Genomic DNA, 20510 nt, shown 5'->3' on the forward strand with positions numbered 1-20510 from the left:
CCGAATTTCGGTTGTAATGTCATGATGAAAGGGCAAGTGTTACTGCAGCTAAATATTAAAATAGCGGGAAAAAATACGAGAAAAGTTGAAATCGGGGTGACTGTATGTCTGCCCCAAAAATGGACCGGATTGTGATAAGACGACATAATCGGGTCGTTTTTCTTTTAAATAAGGCAGGAAAAGTCGATACTATCAATAGCGAGCGTAATAATCCGATGGGGTTCAGTTTTAATCACTTTGGTATCTCAATATCTATTTCGACTATTTTTAGGCGTTACAAGCTACCGTTGGTAACAAAAAAAATCCCATAGTCTGTCGCAACATGTTCCGAGGGTATAATAGTAGGAGCAATAACGACCGGAGAAATCGGTGAAGACCTATAGATGTCGGATAGTGGCACCCTCATCAAATATAAATAGACATTTTCTCCTGACGAGCAGAGTTACTGGCGGTCGAAACACTCCCCCATACCAAAGTTAAATCGTCTATGCCCATCTACATATTACTTTAAATGTTTTTTGCAATATTGGTGATTTTATAAGCCGTGTACTTGTGGCACGAATTAGTGGCGGCACTGCAAATCCCTGACCCCATTCATGCCGTTGGCGCTAGTATACACACACTTTCACTGCTTTCCAATAATATATGCAGGTAAGTCAGTGCATATAGTACTTACCACAAGTCTCGTGTATCTTGAATTTATTGCGTCACAAGGGGGCGATACTGCCACCACATTGCAGCACCCTGCTCCACTTCGTGCTACTTCAGTATACTTTTGCAGAGCGCACTCGTTGTTGGCTACTGCAAATTTATTCCGTTCCATTTCATCGCCTTTCGTAACTACGCTGACTTTGTCCGTCTATTTTTAGTACGTAGTGTGTACGTTGTGTTCATGCTGAAGCCCTTCCTCGTTTTACAGTTGTTGCCATGAAGATGGTGGTGCCGCCTGTAGCTGCGACATGTCCGATATTTACTGGCTTCGCTGCGCTGTAAATTTGTGGCGCATCTTCACAGCCATTCAGCGGTGGAGGCAGCAGCTTATGCTGGCCAAAAGTGCACCGAAAGCGTGCAAAAACAAACAACGAGCGGTGTAAATTGTCCTCAAATCTCTTGACCGACTTGCAGTTAGCGCCAAGCACAGTAATTCTTTTGCACTTTGCGACCGGGTAGAATTCCCAGCGACTGCTTTTATTTGTGGCTACCAATTTTATGTGAAAGTTACGAAACGTTCACACGATTAGCTGATTCCTAAAGACATCGCCAATGCTTAGCATTACCTTACCTTAATATTTACTTTGTTCGTACTAAATGTTTCACCTGGACTCCCTTCAGCATCGTTGAGTCTAATATTGACAATACTTACTCTAATACAATATAAAGAGAGTATTTTTTGGAGTCTTAACCATAGCAAATACAGCAGAACCGAAGTCTTAACTTTGGCAAAGTATTGAAGCACGATTTTTTTTCAAGTAGCAGCGCTTCCGCGAAACCTGTAATACTCGCTACGATCTCGCTGTTCTGAAATGGGTCATATCGCAACGCGACCGCTCCACTTCTATACGGCAACCCTATAAGCGGGTATCAACTGACTACTTCAACTCATTGATTGCACCGCAATGCGAGCACGTTGCACCGTTGTTTACTAACTTTATGCTGTGCAAGCTGTCATATTGTTATTGTTGTATTATGCCTTGATTCGGCTGCAACGTTGCCGGAAATATGTAGATAATGCCACTAATGAAAGTGCCAGCGTTTTCATTTTCATCGTCATAATTATTATGAGAGCTTTTTCTGTACTCATTTCAACTTTCGCTCTCATCAGCTTACTTTTGCATTTGTGTTGTCAGCAATCTGAAAATGTTTGCTTTGCAATTTTGTTTCAGTCTTTTATTTAAACTTGGCAACTACTGCGATTGGCACGGGAACAAAGTATGTCACAGCAACAACAAATACCGGCATTACTCTCGGTTTTTGCCTTCACTCTTAGCAATGTTAGTGTTGCGGCAAGTTGCGAAGTAAGCTGGTATGTACGTGTGCTTCAGTGGGGCTTTCATTAACAACAACATTCTGTGGCTTAGCTTCGCGTAGACTTTTTAAACACCCCTACGACTTATTACAGTTTGAGTATGATATTCCAACTTTTCATGTAAACAGTCAGCGATAAAGCAGGGTGGGGCGTAAAATGAAATAATCCACCTTGGAAACGCGTCTAGTTTCAAAAAATGTACTGTCACTCCTCGTTGTTTGTAGTCGAAATGGCTTGCATATGTGCTTCAACTTTGATTTACAGGTTAGTTCGAAGACCTATAAGTGCTCTTATATATAATTGTACTAAAAATACATGGTAAGTGGTGTCGATAAACACTTGGTTAAATGCGTGAGAGCCCTTGCTTCCGTTGTGCATCCATAGGTTTCGATTTGAGAGAGCTTTTCGTTGGAACATTATTTACTATGCGAACGTAATGGTCGACGGGATTCGTTGGATTTTTATGCACTTATGTTCCCGTCACTGTAGAGCTCTTACAGTTCACGGTTCCGTCTTCTTCGATATTCATCGCTCACGCAGACGACTCGAAAGGAATTGGGGAGAACAATTCTCACGAATGCTTTAATACTTTCTCATCTCGCTTCGTCATCGTCCATGTTTCTGCGCCGTATAATAGAAAGAAATGATAGGAAATTTATAGAGTGTAATTTTCCTTAATCGAAAGAGATCTGCTTCTCGATTGCTTTCCAACTTCAAAGTAGCACCTGCTGGCAAAGTTATTCTGCGATTGATCTTAAGGCATTGTTGATGGAATTAAAACTGGTTCCGATATATACACTGTCCTTCTCTGTTTCAAATTTGTATCTGTTTACTTGCTTAGCATGACGGGAATATTGAGTGACCTATAGATTTGGGCTTTGTCCGTCGAGAGATGAATTTACTTCCCAATTTCTTATTCACTCTGCAGTAGCACCTGTTGTCAAGAGTTATTCTGCGTGGTTATTGAGGCCAGTGATATCAATATAATCGGCGTACGCCAGCAGCTGTACAGTGTATCTTCTATATTCAGCTATGTCGGTCGAATTATTTTCACCTGGAGTAGATTGAGGAAGCCGCTCGATAGGTAGTCGCCTTATCTGAAACCTCATTTGGTATCGAAAGGCTCTGAAACGTCCTTCCTGATCCTGGCACACTGTTAATGTTCAATGAGTTTGTTGAATTCCAATCATCAGGCATTCTCTCGCCGAACCATATTTTACAAAGAAGCTGATGCATGCTCCTTATCAGTTCTTCGCCGTCGTGTTTGAATAGCTCTGCCGGCAATCCATCGGCCCCGACGCTTTGTTGTTCTTCAGACAGGAAATTGCTATTCGAACTTTTTTATGGTCATTCTACAGAACGTCTGCTCCATCGAAGAATCGGGATCGCCTTCTCCTGATGTTAAGACACCAAACTGTTCTATAGGCGCAACATGCACAACCAATACGAATAAACCTGTATGAATGCAATGTGAATTTCCCGAAAATGAGCTACAAAAGCCTTCGTGGGTGAGCCTTATTTTAACAGCTGAGAAGTGTACATACATTTTAGCCAGAATTAAGAACTCCTGCTTACCTGAAAAGACGATTCAATTATCCACTTTTTGTAGACAAACTTTCAAGGCTTGGCAGGATATGGATTGCAGGAGTTCTACACCGAGTTTGTGATACAGCTGAGCACTCACAGGGGAAATATAGAACCTTTTAATTACTCCATTCGAGTTTGCAGATGCGGCAAGTATTGTTATGGGGTATTGTTATTTTTAACGCATATTCTCCAAATGACCATTGCCCTATTATGATAGTTGTAATTCGATGTATTATTTTCTCACTCATATAGAGGGAGCAACTCGTCTACTTGTTTATAATGGACAAGTACGGGTTACCTGCCAGTGAGCTTGAAAGTCTTCCCACATTTTTTGACTACGCAGAAATTAACCTTTGACGACAACAAAGCAACGCCGGCTGGCGGCTGTGTATTTGGTAGCGGTTTGTATCCTCCCGTAGTTATTCAGTAGAACTCCTCTGACCTTCTCCAAATGAAGTACTTCCGCTTGGAAGATGCTAGCTGAGTTTTGTAGACGAGGGGATCCTCGGAATATACCCCCGTCTCGATTTGTTAGTAATTTTTCGGCCAAATTTTCAAAAGATGATCATAGAGAACTGCGTCTTCATTGGAAGCAATAGCTTCAGTAAATTCGGAAATATAGCTTTAGTAATCAAATACTTACAGACCTTACGCTTTTTTTAACTAATGCAAAAATATAGTAGTTGGTCCACACCGTAAACAACCATACGATATTTGGAAAAACTGCGCAATAAAAAGTAATAACACCAATTACAATGCGAAATAGTGGAAGCAATGTAGTGAGACAAGTGATTATGGCAAAAGTTTCGCCATCAGGCACATAATCGGGAAGCGACGCAAAAATAATCGCTTACACAACGGCCTGATGCAGTGGCGATAAAAAGGCCGGAGTCTTGAAAAAATATAAACAAATAAGCGCAAGTATGTGTACACAATGTAGCCTCCACCCGTTAAGGCATAAATATTTGTACAAATTTATTATTTTCAGGAGAAGGCTGGAAGGGAATGTACGTAATGAAATTGCGAGCTTGTTTATTACAACACCCCACCACGTACACACACAGTAAGTCGCAGTCATTACAGCGCTCATCCATGCTCCGATCCGCCAGGCACAAGCAACGACACAAAAGCAAGGAAACTGTTAAAGTATTTGTAGCAGTCAAGTTGAAGAAAACTCAACACCGATTCGCCTGTAAGAAAACAACGAAAACAGAAAAAGAAGCACAAGTAATTTACGAAAGAGCATAAAATAAATTGAATTGTTCTCAGGCGCTGCCGAAATGTTTATATTCCTTGTCGCTTTGTGAGTATTCATGTGCGAAGGCATTTGTTCAAGTGTGTGTGTGTCTGTGTAGAGAAGACCCCCTTCTCCCTTCTACAAACAAGAGAACAAATAACAGCACATACGTGTATGAATATAAAGCCAGCCAAAGGTTGCCATTTCACGCGCTCATATATACAAAACAGAAAAACTCGTGCACAAACACACACATATATATATAAACGCACTGCGGCACAATAACACTCACTCCGATTCGCTAAATATTTATGCGACTTATTTGCGCTTGTCTGCATTGACATCTGTCATCGATTCAGCCGCTACAATGCGCGCCGTGTATACCCGGGCGTATACGTAACGAACTGTGTGACTACGTTGCTCATACGCACCGCTGCAGCTTGATGAATCTCACCGACTGCTGACTACGAGAAAATGTCAAGTGAATTTACGCAAATACATATAATGATGGCAACTTGTCTGACTTGTTGTTGTAGTTTTGATTGTGTGGCAGGGGAAAAGCTGCATATACTTATGGGTATGTATGTAGCGTCATATGGGAATGGACGGCAACAAAAGCAATGGCATTGGCGTGACACCTTGGGACCATGCTCTGATTGAGTTGAGAGTATGTGCCGAACTCGTGTGGTTGAATTGCTTGCTGTTAGTCGTATGGAGTGCTTTACAAACTGTTGAATTCAAATCAATGATTTCAATTTCAGTCACCTTCTGGATTGGGCGAACATGTTTGAATAGAATGTAGTGATGTAGAGCCTTAGTTGCTGATTATTTGCATAGCATAAAATATATTTCGTCTCCTTTTTTGGTGCTTATATCATGTACACCAACATATGAAAGATTTTTCAAGCAAATACTGAATAAAGTCGGTGACTTTCTTTAGAACACAAATAATCGCAGCCACAACCGAAGATTATTTCGGAAGATCAACTGATATAATTTAAACCGTAGAGGGTTGTAGTTGCTTTTAAAAGTTGGAAATGAGTGAAGTTACAATAAGCAATGTTGGTTTTAAGCCTCCGGAAGTGCAGTAACCGATGATTGCTGACGAAATTCTATCTCACTACGCTCACTTCTCCAGTAGTGATTCTACTAAATAGATTCAAATACTTTCTAAAGCAGAAAGAAAATTTTTTACATCCAGAGACAGAAGATAACTAGGTCTAAAGTTCGAAGAATTTATCATTACTACACAGACATTTTTTTTCTGGAACTCCTTCAAGGCATATTGCATATTCTCTTCCATCCGGACAACATGACTTAGCCAGCGCAGCCGCTGTTTCTAGATTCTTAGAATTATCTCAATGACACCATATATTTCGTACAGCCCATCGTTCCAGGACTTTACTTCTCAATTGGCAACTCAGTCCGAAGTAGCACCTGATGACAAGAGTTATTCTTTGCTGAATTTCGAGTCTGACGTTGTTGTTGGTGTTAATGCAGGGTCCAAAGTGGACGAAATTATCAACGAGAGTGTTTTTTTTTTTTGATGACAGGAGATGTTTCTTCTTGCCCTCGTTCACCATCAGACTCATTTGCTTCGCTGCCTTATCCATTCAGGAGAAAGCAGAGCTAACGGTGTACCTTCTCTATTATTTCTCTCTTATTATTTTCTTCAGCAATATGTTGAGTTAGGGAGTTTGCTTGTTTGAAACCTCGCATGGCATCGAACTGCTCGAAGAGATCCTTCCCGATCCTGACGGATTAGTTTTGCGAGGATACCAAGTTCAGGCATAGCATCATAGAGGCAGTTCCTTTTAATCCTAATCGAAGCCGGCTTTAAAATATTTGGCGCATAGTAAAAATCTGGTCGATAGGCCGCACTGACAAAGTCTGACCAGTTTGTTGATGGTGGACTTTAGTTTTTCACACACTACGTTCGATAAGACCTTATATGCGATATTATGGAGGCTTGTCACACGGTAATTGACTGGGGTTCCCCGATTCGTGAGTTGGGCAGGGTACACTTTGATTCCAATCGGAGTGCAAGCTTTTATCTAACTATATCTTCCAAAGGAGCTGATGCATGCGCTTTGACAGCTCTTCGCCACTGTGTTTGAATAGCTCGGCTGATAATCAATCAACCCATGTTGCTTTGTTGTTCTTCAGGCGGGTAACTGCTATTCGAACCTCATGATAGTCGTCCAATGGAATATCTATTTCATCGTCATCGATTGGGTTATCAGGTTCGCCATCTCCAGACGTTACACTTTTACTTACGTTCAGCAGGATGGAGAAGTGTACCCTTCATAATTTGAGTTTGCTCTGAACATCCGCCACTATATCACCATATTCCATACTCCGTTAGTCACCACATCTTTTCGTAGAATTTTCAAGCATTACCTCTTTCGGCCAGCTTCTTAAGCTCTCCATACTCACACATTTCGACTTCTTTCGTTTTTTTCTGCATATGCGCCTCGGTTCCCTCTTCAGCTTTCGGTGTCTATCCCACCCCGCTCGTGTCTTGGTCGATCGCAATATTGCGCGTAGGCTGTCTGCATTCTCTTCATTGCGACGCGACACTCCTCATCGTACCAGCTGCACTCTCGAACTCGAATATCAATGGTTTCGTCTGCAGCTGTGCTGTGAAGCTTGAAATTTTGTCCCACAGTTCCCTTATACCGAGTTACTGATAAGTATTTTCAGAGGCTAGGAGTGCAAGTGGAACAGAAGACCGTTTTGCTATCGGTTGTGAGTGTTCGTCACGACGTCGCACCTTCCCTGTGTTTGTCGACGAAGAGGTGGCGCTTATCTTCGCTACTACAAGATAGTGGTCTTAGTCGATGTTAGATCCTCGGAGCATACGCACGTCAAGGACACTGAATACATATCGTCCATCAACTACAACATCATCGATATGATTTCGAACTTGAATTTGATCAATTTTCTTGTGCTGAAATCAAGTACTAGAGACAACCATATTTCAGGCCCCTGCGAAGTCGATCTCAACCATTTGGAGAGATTTCGCCATGAAAGCTGAATTGTCCGACTGTTGAAAGATACCTTCTTTGCCCGCCCAGGTGTTTAACTCGCAACGCACAATTTTTACAACCTGGCGGGGTCAGTTGTTATAAGCGCGCTCCAGCCGCGCAAAAACGGCATCTTTATTCTTATTGACTTTCTCTTCGGTCGGGGTTTGGGCGAAATCAGTGTTATGTTTAAAAATTTTGCTCTGATGTGGATTGTGTCTAGACGCTCACACCCGAAGTGAATGTCAGAATTTGACGACTGAGTCTTTCTCTCACCACCAATCGAACATTGAATTTTCGCTTCTTTATATGGTCGCTGTAGTAAATGTCACAAGGAGCTACTCGAACCGTCTTTGTACCGTCCATTGCATTTCTTAGACGGCGGTGATTTCAGCCTTTACTCTTACGAAGACATCAACCAGCAGGGCATCGGCACCTTCCGAATTTACGGACCGGATATTCCAGCTGCATGCCCTTAAATCGTAATCCTTAAAACCGTTTCTAGTGGTCGTCATGAGAAGAGGGGTCTCTCATCCAAACCTTTTCCGTCCTTTTCTTTGGGGATGTGTTTTTACGTGGCGGGCCTCAAACCTAGCGCACAACCTTGAGGAGGGATAATTGGCTTTCTCACTTTAGCTTGCCTTCAAACGGGTGTTTTTTGACTACCCAGAGGACACTTGCCATTTTCCAGCTTCCCAAAAACACTATCTCTTAATGTTGAGCATTGCGCTTATGCAGGTAATGAAATCAGCCCGACACCTAAACCCTCATCCGGCAGTTTATACTTGAACAAAAAAAAATTCAAAATAATACTTCCATGCAATTGTTGTTAGTGGCCGTTCCGGGTATTGTTACAAACGGCACAATTGAATAATTCATGTGAAATAATTCCATATCATTGATGCAACAAATGTGCACGGTTACGTGCAATTTAACATGGCTTACATGCTGCAATCGGAAGCTTAGCCATTGATAGCACAAGCCTTGCGACTTCTCGCTATTTGCGTAGAAATGCAACTCATCCCTTACGGATCTGCATAGCGTACACGGCTTGCATTACGTTATTGTCTTCATAAGCATATATTCGATTGATGCAACAGTGTTGCATGCTGCACGTGCCACAACGGTCGACCGAAAGCAACCAACGCATGCACAAATGCCATGCGACAGCAGCCTCCACTCAGCTTGTATCCTACGTCAATCTGTATCTAAATCTGCTTTTTCGCTATCGTAACGGTTTGCAGTGATTTCGAGGCAAAAAGTAAACGAGCAGCGCGCATACCAAAAAGGACAACGACTTGTTTGTATACAATACTCACACACACACACACATGCAAACATATGCATAAGAAGTACGCTTTACTCACAGGCATATACACATGTTGCTGAGCATATTCTCGATAAGATTTGCATATGTGCCAGCGCTGGCACTTACACACATGTACATTGCATTCACGTATGTGTGTGTGTGTGTTTGGTATTCCGGGCCAGCAGACGTTAAATACGCAGATGATTCCGGCATCTCTCCTAAAGTGCAAGTGTGTTGGTTTTCATGCGCTTTTTCAGCATTGGTTCAATCCACCATTTCTTTTTTCGCTGGTTGTTGTGAAGACGGCAACTGAAAGAATTCGAAAAACGTTTTATGACTTCGAAGTGGGCTATCAAAAATCCTGACGACTTAAATTGCTATCATTAAGGCAAATGTGCTGCGATTTGATTTCACCAAAAACGAAACGGTTAGCCATTTCAATTGCTATTCGTTTCTCTTCAATGCCTTAAGTAGCTTAAGCGAATCGAAAATACAGAAAACATAATGTTTAATTTAATTCGTAGGCACTTCAATGAAGTTTAAGTTCTGAAATTATTTCTAAAATTAAACATCGATTTTCATATCATAACAGTTGTTTCACAATTTTATTCTGATGAACTTTAATCATCGGTCCATATATCTTCAAAAATGATGCCGGTGAGAACGTAACCGTCAATGGCTATCACCATGACAACCGACTATTTAATGCCTGAAATTGAAGCTAGTGATCTCGACGGCATTTCGTTTCAACAAGACGGCGCCACTTCCCACACATCGCATCAATCAATGGATTGATTGGGAGAACACTTCCATGAGCAGATAATTTTCGGTCGATTGGCCACCAAAATCGTGTAATATTACACCTTTAGACTTTTTTCTGTGGGAATCTTTATTGTGCCACCTTTGAATTTGAAATTTTTTAACATGATAACTTAAAATTGTATGTGTATTTAAAATATATATCTAAAAAAGTCTTATCCTTAATTATAGGAATAGTTTTTCATTTTTATATCTTTCTATTTCGTTTCATTCCATAAATATTTTATGAAATTTTTAACTTTTTCAAAGGTCGCCAGCAAACAGCATCAAAGCGGCATTTTATCACTGCTCTGAGGTAAGCTTTATAAATACATATATTAAAAAAAAATTATTTTATACGCTGAACAGTTTATATTAAATTCGCTACGTAGTTTGTAACACTCCGAAAGAATATTCGTCACCGATTATATATATAACTGATCAGCATGATGACCTAAGTCGACTAGCTATGCCTGTCTATCTGTCCGTCAGGCTCTCAGTTCACAAGATATCGATCTGACATTATGCACACGTTCTTTTTACTCCAAAATTTGAGCTACCGATATTATATATTATATAGCTGCTCTACAAACTGAACGATTGAAATTAAGACCTTCGATGGCAAACTATTTTATTTGACGAGATATTTTCACCAAATTTGGCACAGATCATTGTCTGAAAAAATTGTTCAGATCAGACGACTATAACACTTAGCTGCCGTACAAACTGGACAATTCAAAATAAAGATTCTTTTACAACTCACGTTTTCAATATTCGGGCCACTCATAACCTTAAAACTCTTTCACTCATACTTTTGCAAATATTTCTGTACATTATTTACGAGGTCCATCACAGACATATATTCAAATTTATTAATGTTATACCTTAATGTGCCATTGGAGTTCACAAAGAAATTTTAACCATATAACGAAATTGCGGAGCATATATTTTCGGATATCGTACGAGGTGTGTTCAAAAAGTATCGCGAATTTTGTGTTTTTTCAAAAATTATTTATTTATTCATGAATATCTATTTTGACCCCTTCCAAGTAATCCCCATGAGATATTATACACTTGTGCCAACGGTTTTTCCAATCTTCGAAGCACTTCAAAAATCATTTTTTTTTATCTTCTTCAGCTCCTCCTTCGATGCCGCCTTTATCTCGTCAAGAAAAGCGTAACGTCGTCCTTTCATGGGCCTCTTCAGTTTAGGGAACAAGAAAAAGTCACAGGGGGCCAGATCTGGGGAATACGGTGGCTGCGGCATCATTAGTGTGTTGTTTTTGGCCAAAAAGTCGCACACAAGCAACGATGTGTGAGCAGGGGCGTTATCGTGATGCAAAAGCCAATTTTTGTTCTTCCACAAATCCGGGCGTTTCTGGCGGATTGCTTCGCGCAAATTGCGCATAACTTGCCAATCGATATGTTTAGGTCCTCAGCAACTTCTCTAACGGTGATTCGACGATTGGCCAATACCATTTTCTCCACTTCATTAATTTTTTCGTCTGTTGTTGAAGTGGCGTCCGGCACGCTCTTCGTCGTTCACATCTTCTCGGCCTTCTGAGAACATTTTGTACCACCGATAAACGTTGCTTCGGTCCAAGGTAGCTTCTCCGTATGCCACAGTCAACATTCGGAATGCATCCGCGCACTTAATTTCGTTTTTCACACAAAATTTGATACAGGTTCTTTAATCCATTTTTTTGAATAGGTAAAAATCGAAGACGATCCAAAACACGTGCAAGCAAAGTAGCTGTCAACAATTAAATGAACATTCAAAATGGCCGAGCTTGTTGGCATAAGTGAGAGACATGAGTGCCAACATACCCCACAAAAAGTTCGAAATTCGAATATACGTAACCCGCGAAAATTCAAAATTCGCGATACTTTTTGAACACACCTCGTATATTAAGGAAATACCACCTGTGTTTTTTTGTGAGTATGATCATCTTCAAATCGTTATATATTCATTGTTTTTCTTTGTTTAATCGCAGATATCTTTAGGATATCGTTATTTCCTTCTAAAGTTTGAAATATGTTAAATTGGGTTATATTGGCCGGCTGTTACTCCACACATGCAACCACTGGTCTTTAGTAATATCAGATGGAGATACAGTTTATTTTAAGCTTTTGATACTTCATCTAGTCCCTTGAACTGATAAGCCCTCAAATATCTAAAGCGTTATCTAGATAAGACTGGCCAGAAGTACGGGAGGTTGGATCCCCTTTCATCGGTCTTTTCAAGGAGGGAAACTAACAAAAGTCCGGGGGTCACATCTGGGCTGTAGGACGGCTGCGGAAGCGTTGTGATGTCGGCCTTGGTTAGCTAGCTGTGCACAAGGAAGGTGATGTGAGGCGGGGCATTGTCGTGGTGCAACTTCCAACAGGCTGCGATGTCCCTTCGTTTGAGTCTCCTGAGGACTTTCACCTAAAACTTGGCGTTGACGGTTTGTCCAGGGGGAACAAATTCATGGTGGACGATGCCTTTGATGTCTGAAAAGACAATGAGCATTTTTTTCACTTTGGATTTGCTTATTCATCAGCGAACTCTTCCTGGCCCTCCAAAAAGGCCAGGTGCCACCGAAGCACACCACATCTTGCTAAAGCAAGGGGTAAGCCTGCTTGATCAAATCAAACGACTCTGTCGCAGATTTACATATTTTCATGCAGACTTTAATCGTTTACCTCTGCTCTAACGAACGCTGCACTTTCAGTTTGCAAAAATGTTCGTTCTGACTCTCCAGGTGCTCGGAGACAACTGACCAGCCGCTCGAATCCAGGCCAGCACTCTAACGAATCCAGTCGGTACGGGCGCACACGAAAATCTGTCTTAGCTACTGACTCCTTGCTTCTAAAACCATTTAACTGACATAATACTATGTGAGATTATTGCCGTCTGTCTATCGACGTCTATATTGATCTTTTGCATGTTGTTCCCTTGCAGTTTTTCTTATCGCAAAGAGTTCCGCTAGGAAGATACAGTGGTATTTCGGAATCTTGCAAGGTTGAAGGGGATTTGAGATACTTGAGCAAAAAATTTTAATAAAATGCTTGCTCGTATCTGCAACTAAGCTTTACTCGCTAAATATATGTAAACAAATAAGTATATATACATAGTCACCATCATATATGTATATAAACATATATACACATATCTTCTTCTTAAGAATATAATAATATACACATATACCTATACAATATTTGCGCATGCTCCAATGGAGACAATTGTTACACGTTACCGTAGTAAGTATTTATTTGTGCTTAATAATGTTTTCGCTGCAGAATTTTCCCAGAATACCCCGAGGTTGTTGACATTCACAAAGAAAATCGCAAACAAGGTAAGAGAGCCAAAAGCCACGTTATCACCAGCGCCATCGTCAGTTGCGAAAACGTTGAACTTTTATTGAAAACCTTGCACGATTGAGTAAACAAACAATGATGCTGGTGACGACAGCATGTCGCCTAACACCACCCACAAACCGCTGCCGACTCTGCCACATCCCATGAGCAACAGTCTCTAATGACGACCACAGGCAAATCATCTAGAGACCACGTACCCACACACACACACACACACACACAATCGTCGTAAGACACACGCCTGCAATTCGCAGAGATTACGGTGCACAAACCACCACGAAAGCCATCAATGTCGACGCTTCTGCTGACTGGTCTAGCGCTGGGGCAGCCACTATGTTGTGAGTTCTCCGCAGACGATTGACATGTCTGGTGGCCATTAAACTTGGCAACAACTGCTAGATGTCCTAACATGTGCTGGTGCGCGTGTGGAGCTAGAATGTGTGAGTTCGCAGTTTGTGTGTCTATCGCTTTGTAAAAAGGTGTGTTTGCTCAGACGGAAAGCTGCTGAACTGGTAGCAGAGCTCTAGTAGTTTTCCATTGGTTTGTTTACCTGAATGCCCGAAAGGTAATAGAGAGAACACATGGCTTTCATCATAATATTTCGCCGCAATCGTTGACCTCTGTTTCCGCTTCGACGGCACTGCAGTCGGAGATATTGACGCGTTGCTACTTTTTTATTCTAATTCAGCGGCCGAGGTTAGGCAGACGTCATGCGGTATGGGAATTTCAGAAACTCTACGTAGAAACGCATACCATAGATGCTGTGCAAACAAACAGCCAAGTACACATGGGGTTAGTGTACTTTGAGGAATGTTCAAAGCGCCCCAAACTTATTTACTCACTAGTAGCAAGTGCATGTGACTACGCATTTACATATGTATGTACCTATGTGTATGTTCCAAGGTAATTGACAAGTTAAGGTGGTGGGTTGGTTCACAAGGGAGTAGGACATCAATAGGTCCTTTGTGTTCGCGAGTGGTAACCAAATTAAGCATTATTCAGTAACTCAATGGATTTGAAAAAATCTAAATCTTCTCTATCTTAAGTTGGAGCATTGGTAGCTGTGGAATATATTTCGTCTCAACCGGTTGAAAACTGGGCATTAGCAAAGATAACGCTTCATCCTTCTTCGCGCATGCATGCCCTACATTTCGCCGAATTCACCTGCCTCATTTTCTGAAGATGGGATCTTAAGGGAAGGTGCCCGGTGATGACCCCTACAATATTACTAAGTTCCCTTTTCTTTAAAACTATAAGCTTTTTGGTCTGTCCATCATCACCACCCCAAAGTAACTCTGTGGAATGCCCTGTATTACTAATGTGTCTAGACCTGAGGTGTTCCTCAAGTTTGGCGGCTGAAAACTCAATTGTCCTAAGGTAGCCAACACTTTTGCCTTTTATCCCTACATGACTCAGATAATATTAACCGTTTTACTTACTGAGAGTCTAGTTATCGTCTGCTTGCATAACCTAATAATGCCAATTTAGCTCAAGTTCATTAACAAGATCGAATAGTCATGCTCATCTTGCTTCCTATAGCCAAAAAGCATGCTCCGGATGGCCTCATACTTCACTTGAATATCGATTGACCAGAACCTTTGTTGGTGTAGAAGCAATCGCGGTCGATACAGCATTTGCTCGCTTTGATGTAAAAGTATGGAAACCTATTCAACCGTCATCCGAAGGAGTTTTATTATTTCGTGAACAATGTATCATACGGTCCAAAAGGATATCGAAACAGTAGACTGAAGAAGGCGTAGTGTACTATCGCCTATTAAGAGAGGAGCAGGGATTTACTTATTGTGATGATTCGACGCCGAATTGCATTCATGTTCTATTTTGTGAAGATAAAAGTGCTTCTCCACTATGACAACGCACTGACTTAGACCCGCCCTATAGTTTCGGCCAAATTGGCTGCTTCAGTCATCTTATTCTGTAGGTTTGGAACCCGGCTGATTTTCTTTTGTTTCCAAAATTCAAATAGTTACTCGTCGGACAGAATTTTAAGTGAAATAATGACAATCGGAGGCTTACTTTGAAGTCCTCTACAAAACATTTTTTTCAAAAAAATTTAAGAAGTAAAACCCAACTTTTTATATAAATCCTTGTCTGTATATACTCGCTTTGAGATATGAAATTTTGCGCAATTTTTTTTTCTCCTCAGGAAGTATTTGGAAGAACCGCCGATATCGAACCGTCATACAGCTGTCATACAAAGGAGCGATCGGAATCAAATGCTTGTAAGAAAACTTTTATTTGACACGTGATGAAATAACTTCGAAACGCAATTTGCGAAGAATTTTTATCCATCGGTATATTGCTGTCATACAAAGAATAATCAAAACATTTAACTGACAAGATATCGCGGAACCTGCTCATTAACCAAGGCAACGTTAGAAAGAAGAAATTATTAAAAGACTGTAATATCGCCTATCATACAAAGATTGTTTTTCCCAGAGTAATCATTCATACTGATTGACCGAAATGTCAGTCAGTGACAGTTGCTGTCATTCGAATTGTATTTCAAATACAAGTAAACATTTTATAAATAAAACAATTTAGTGCTTTATGCCACAATTTAATTCGCTATGACAACGCACTACTAATTATTTTCACATAAAATTTCGTTACTCCGCTGACTTCATTATATTTAAATCGGCCAATGTTTGGCTGTTGAATTTCATTTGTGCTTCATCCTTATTCTGTAGATTTTGGAACCCGGCTGATTTTCATAAAAAAATTTTTCAAATATCTTCAAAATTCAAATAGTCGCCGGTCTCATTGCTCTAATTCCAACAGACAGGGACTGGCATATTGTTTGTAGGTTTCTCCATTGTATCCACATACAGGACAATCAAAAGGCAGTTTTCCGTTTGAAGCTGAAACCACTCTACAAAACTAAAATTTTTTTGAATAAATTAACACAAAATATAGAAGTCACCAAAACCCAGTAATTTTTATAGATTAATTTCATTGTTTAAATAACAATGCGACACTTCACGCCGACCTAACAAAGACTGCCAGCAGCTCTGTCTTTTATGTGATTTGCAAGGCAGCTCCACATTCAAACACTGGTGTACCTATGCATACACAGGTATTAATTGCTCAGTGCTAATCAAATATTTAACCATATGGCTACAAAATTATTTTTGCTCTACTTGATTGCTGACAAATTGTTTTTTATTTGTTTGTTCAGCTTAAACATTTCTGAGTTTGCCGTAAGAAAATATTTACTTCAAGCAAATCGTGAGCGCTGTAATAAAAAATAATCTTACGAATAGGCTTGGCGCTGCTTGGAATACTAAAATATAAAACACGTTCCTAGGTATAGCTTGGCTATATTCACTCAAGTTAAACTTTGTATAAAAAAACATTGTTTAAAGCACTCTACATGAACAACACATTTCGGTTTATACTGTTTCTAGGAGCTCTGACGTGCTTCTCGTGCCTATTTTTTGTTGTAGCCATGAACCCTTTGATTAGCCTCGTTGATTTATATTCACTCGAAATAAATATTTGCGCATACTTTATTCAAAATAAACCCCTTTCATGTGATCAATAATGACGTCTGCAAATTTTTTTCTGAACACCAAAAAAATTTTCTCGGTTTGAACAGCTTGTTTGCATTTCGGTAATAAATTCATAGCATGGTATAAGTTCGACAAATCAAATTAAAAAAAATAATTAACAAGAAAAAACGTCAAACGAAATTTTGTGAAACTTTGTCATGAGTTTTATCGTTCGGTTTGTAAGGCAATCCTCGCTTCACTAATGAGAATTTCCCAAAAATGTGGTCTACGAAACTTAGGCAACATTATTGGTTTAACGGCAGTACATATGGTCCATTTCATTGAATTTCAGTGGTCAATTTACTTTGGGGCACATTTGAAGATATCAGACATCGCTTTGGGTGCCCTTTCACGTGTCAACGCAATTTCGATATTAGTCAATCCAAAAAGTCTTCCGAGCATACATAAGTTTTGAGGAATTACTCAGCAAATTCGTCAACATATTCTTACTGTATAGAATACAGATCGACGCCAAGGAACCACCTCTGTACTGTTATATAACTCGTGGATATATATGTACATCCATACGTCCGTGTATTGCTCAGAAAACATCTATTTTTTGGGCTCAGAGTTGAACGCAGATAACCTACTAAACTACTTGCCCTTCCTAAAGTTCATTTTGCCACAATATTAGTAGTTTTTACTGGACATTATCGAATAGGCATTCATTAGGTAAGGCTAAAATTCTTCCATTTTTGGGGATGTGGGATGGAAACATCCAAGCACTTTAGTCTCCATTATCCAGCTATTGCAAGACTGAAGTTGCAACATCTCGACAGTATTGCTTTCGTGCAACCAGAAGACATAGCTGAAACTGATATTAGCCGCTAAAATAAATTTGTGAAAGGCTAAAATAGTTTTGTCGATTTTTAATGGTCTTATGATCTATTATAAAACAGTTTTAGGTAACATAACTTACCGGCATTCTAAGCCTTCGAAGTGAAAACCATGTTAAGATCGATCTCATAACTTAACCTAACTCAACCTAACCTATCACTACTATCACTTAAATTTTTTTAATTGAATACTTGGAATACCGAATATACGGTTTGGATAGTGCAGCGGTAGCATTCCTTCCAGTCCGTCATTTCCATACAAGGGAAATTCAAACGAAATTTTGGAGGATGGATCACTATCAGGTTGGTAAATATGTTTGCAGAATCTGGAAGAATCGCAATAAGACCGTACAATCGAAATGAGTATACTTCTTTGAAGAAAACAGTGTACGGGCATCTCCCCTTCAATAGCGTTTGTTTCTAGCAAGATAGAGCAACTGCACATATAGCCAGATCGATTATTGCGGAGCTCCAACGAAAATTAGAAAACAAATTAATATATATCAATAAACAGAGTTTTTATAGAGGGTTATGCCAAGCAAGAGATGCACAAAACAAAAACCAGCAATTTGACTGAACTGAAGCAGCTCATGAAATCGATAATTGAGGCAATCCCCGGCTACTACCTTACAGGTTCCAATGAATAATTTTCTAATTAGGTGTCGCATATGCGTGACTGAGCATGGACGGTATTTACGGTCCATAATTTTTAAAAATAATTAATTATATAAAATAAAATAAAGTTTGCTATGCAATGAAATATAATGCATTGATAAAAAAAGTAATTATATTTTGTTTTTGTAACACGATTCGTGCGCCACTTTGTAAATAATTTATATTAAATTAATTATAATTTTAATTACTCTATTAAACAAAGCTCTGAATTATTCCAAAGTTTGTGGCCATCAAATTCGGTGAAATGTCCCAATTATTGCTAATTTAGAGCAGTTATGCGCTTAAAGAAAAACTCATGTAAAAAACATCGAAACGCAAAAATTTTCACATGAACACACATATGAATAATAAATAGTGGAAGAATTAAGCTCACTTTGTGAACAGCTGCAGAGTTCTCGCTTGAGTGCCCGTTCAAAATATGTGTGGCATACATTAGCACTTTTTATGTACTCGACGGAAGCTCTCTCTTTCGCCATAGTTTAGCCGATAATATTCTGTTCAAAGAGCTGTCATCTCATACAAATCACCTGTTAGGTACTGAGTTCAAAACAATTATCGTCCCGTTAACCAAAAAAAGGTCCATGATGGGCGTTAGGAAATTAACTGTAGGCGGCAGGGAGTTAGCGATGACTAACGAGGTCAGTCAAGTATCTGGGTCTCACTTTGGACTTTAGTCTGCGGAGGAAGCAGCTTGTGGATCTAGTCATGGTCAAAGCCACAAAAGCACTCATAGTGTACAATCGCCTGGCTGGGAAATCTTGTGGAACAGTATGAAGAGTAAGAAGTAATATACTAACAGCTCGAAAACACCAGAAGGCACTAGTGCAGGTATCGCTGGACTGCGTGTTAAAATTCCCATACCTCTGTGGAATGCATTTCGAGCACATTAGAAGCAGAAGTCTTTGCTATATGTCGGTGTGTAGAGATAAACATCCAAGGCAGCTATCGAAATTAGCACCATATTCACTGATATTGAAGCAACACTTAAAGCGATTCCAGCTTACGAGATCAGCGATATTGCTAGAGGAGTGAATAGATCGGCTGAATGTCCTCTCAGTTTGCAATCAAGTGCAACTCATCTGGGTGCCAGGTTATAAGGATATGCCGACAATGAACTGGCTGACGTGGTTAATCTGGCTGCAGCTGCTACCAGGTTGGTAGAACCTTATAGAGAGTTTAATCCCCATACCATGAAAGATCTGCTCCTTAAGGAGGAGAGAGTAAGTAAAGAAAATTATTGGAAAGAACTCACAGAAATACACTGGGAGAATTTGTTAATGAGTGCTTACAACCGTACTAGATTTAAAAGTGCAATCAACCTCCCGAGACACAAATTTCGGCTCAATGTGACATTTTACATTCAGCACTGCAAGCTTAAAAAGTACCTAACATATTAATAGCATCTTATGCAAAATGCCGGTTCTGCGATATGGAGCCGAAAACTCCCGATCAACTGATGCTAGACTGCATGGCAGTCTGTCGACGCGTGAACAATGTCATTGGGTGTATGTAACCGAATAGGGATCATTTCAATAGCGCGCTATATAATAGGATACTGGAACGTATCAGCGTATGATTTGTTATGATAGAGGGGTGAGCACAATAGACCTTCGATCGCGGTGCACACCTCAATTTATTTTTTTCAACTATCTATCATACCGAACTAGTAATTATCAGATTCAAGCAAAACTGGGCTCTTGGACAAACCCAGCTTGATTCTTCCAGTTTTCATACACATTAAAGCATTATATAATACAATATATTGATATTATGATTCAAAATGATAGGCTACTGAGCCAATCTCCTAAGACATCATTTTCAAACGGGTTACGACAAGCGGTGAGTTCTTTAGGAACTGGTGCTAATGAAACAAAATACAAAGCGGATTCGAATCATAGTATTTGCTTTTAAAAAATGTAAATTTTACAGTTAAAAGTTCGGTGGTTACGTGCGACAGTTCGCGAGTGTGAAACTCACCCGATCTGAAAAATTTATTTTTGAGAGAAAAGCTTAACATGATGAATATGATTGACGCACACGTTTCGACACTACAATGGACAGTGGCCAATATTTTCTGTAAAAAGTCA

At 40.0% G+C, this 20510-nt stretch overlaps 1 protein-coding gene across 1 annotated transcript in view; it reads right to left on the reverse strand.

The window, feature by feature from the left end:
* Window positions 1-20510, reverse strand: part of LOC126763732 (uncharacterized) — a 179476-nt gene that overhangs the window by 52852 nt on the left and 106114 nt on the right. The gene's annotated exons all lie outside the window — the stretch shown is intronic.

This window comes from Bactrocera neohumeralis, chromosome 6 (assembly GCF_024586455.1).
Source record: "Bactrocera neohumeralis isolate Rockhampton chromosome 6, APGP_CSIRO_Bneo_wtdbg2-racon-allhic-juicebox.fasta_v2, whole genome shotgun sequence".
NCBI lineage: Eukaryota > Metazoa > Arthropoda > Insecta > Diptera > Tephritidae > Bactrocera > Bactrocera neohumeralis.